The sequence below is a fragment of the Eubalaena glacialis genome, chromosome 6 (assembly GCF_028564815.1).
Source record: "Eubalaena glacialis isolate mEubGla1 chromosome 6, mEubGla1.1.hap2.+ XY, whole genome shotgun sequence".
NCBI lineage: Eukaryota > Metazoa > Chordata > Mammalia > Artiodactyla > Balaenidae > Eubalaena > Eubalaena glacialis.
The window spans coordinates 66,458,442-66,460,242 of record NC_083721.1 but is presented as its reverse complement, the minus strand read 5'-3'; positions in this window follow the sequence as shown (position 1 = coordinate 66,460,242).

Genomic DNA, 1,801 nt, shown 5'->3' with positions numbered 1-1,801 from the left:
GGGAGGAAAAAGCCAACCGAGGAGCGTGATGACCCGTCTGGTATTGCAATCAGGTAAAAACCTACCCCAGAGTCAGCCTGACCCACTTTTTGGTGTTAGGTGGTAATTGTTCTTTGTCCACCTGATAAGCAGGCCTGTTGCAGAATTGGGAGATTTCTCGAGATGGTTTTTTCTGGGTGTGTCTCAAGCCCAGCAACCTGCCAGCAACCCAGAGCCAGGCTCTCCTGCTCTTCTTTCCCCCCCGCTGGCCTGGTGGGGCTGGTGAGGGCCTCACCCTGAACAGTGTGGCTTGGGTCTCGCTGTGAGCCCCACTTCTGTCCCAGAAGCCAGATGGAAGAGGGACAAGGCTGGGCTTCCAGGGAAGGTGGAGAGGATGGAAGCAGAAACTGGGCAGAGCAGGAGCTGCCCTGAGATTAAACTGAAGACCCCTGTAGCAGGAAGTGCAGGAGTCCTGAACGGCTGGACTCTCTGTAGGGAAGTCCTCAGGCCCGGGTCTGTCTCAGCTGAAAGGTGTGTCCTCCCCAACTGCTGGGGGCTGGACATAGTGAGTACCTGGGTTCAGGGTCTTATTTTGTAGGAAGCTAGCTGGAGAGGGGGCGGACGGTAATGACCAATTGAAGGCCCGTTGTCTTTCTAGTTACTTCGTGGTAGAGAAGGCAGGTGCTAAGATTTAACGAGCAGCAGGTGGGCCATCTTCCTCCACAGTAGCTCTTTCCTGCTCCCACTGTTGCACTGGATTTCCGCCAACTGAGATCAATTTCAGTTATTAAGGAAAAATCTGCAGAGAAGATTAAGAGAGTGGGGACTAGCTGTCCCTCACCCTTTAGTATGAATTAGCTTGCAAAAAGGCTTTCCCTTAACCTAGCTGAGATCAAGTCACAAGGAGAATGGAATCTTGTAGGGAGAGAGAATTTTGAAGCTCCAAAGCCTTGGAGGGGGAAGGCAGAAGTGGGTCTGGGACAGGATTTGCTCAGGCATGAGGGCACTGGAAAATCCAGTTAGCAGCAGAAGAAAAAGGCACCAGAACACATGAGAGAGGATGGACAGAGAGAAGGGAGAGAGGCGCTTCAAAGCTTTGCCCAGAGTAAGCTCTTTCCTTCTCCTCCTCTCTTGAAAAAGACCACAGAGAGAACCTTCTCAGCCAAGTGCAGGTGTCATTTATCTTGACACCCCAAACCCTGTCCTGGAGAGGCAAGCGAGGCAGGGGAGGGGCAAGCTGGTCATGTGTCAGAGCAGGAGCCTTTGGCTCCCTGTCCTGGGAATCAGGGATCTGGCTGCTGCCCCCAGCTTTACCGCCCAGCTTTACCACTTTACCAGGCTAAAGCGCCCTCCCCCTCCTTGTCCCTCCCTGCCCCGGGGGCTCAGACTGAGGCACAGGAACCTGGGTCGAGGCCTGGGAGTGGGCTACTCCATGTGACTGAGTCGGCTGCGAGTGGGACCCTGAAGTGACAGGTACATTTCCTTCATAGGGGACACAGTTCAGCAGTTGGAGTCAGAGATGCAGGGGGAAAGGATTTGAGGAGCAGCAACTCCATCCCCACTTCAGGGCAAAGGGTAGCAGGAGCAAAAAGTAAACTTGGAAGTCCCAATCATTCAGCTGTACAGCAGGGTTACCCGGTATCCAGAGGGAAGCCACGCCTTACTGCATTTTCCATCTCCTAAATTTTAATTCCCGTGCGCCTACTAAGCTCTTCTGTTGGAACACCCATTTTGCTAGCCTCATATATGACCAATTATGACACTGGTAAAAAGAAAAGAAAGTGAACATATTTAAAAGCCCTCTTTATTTATAAGACTAGAC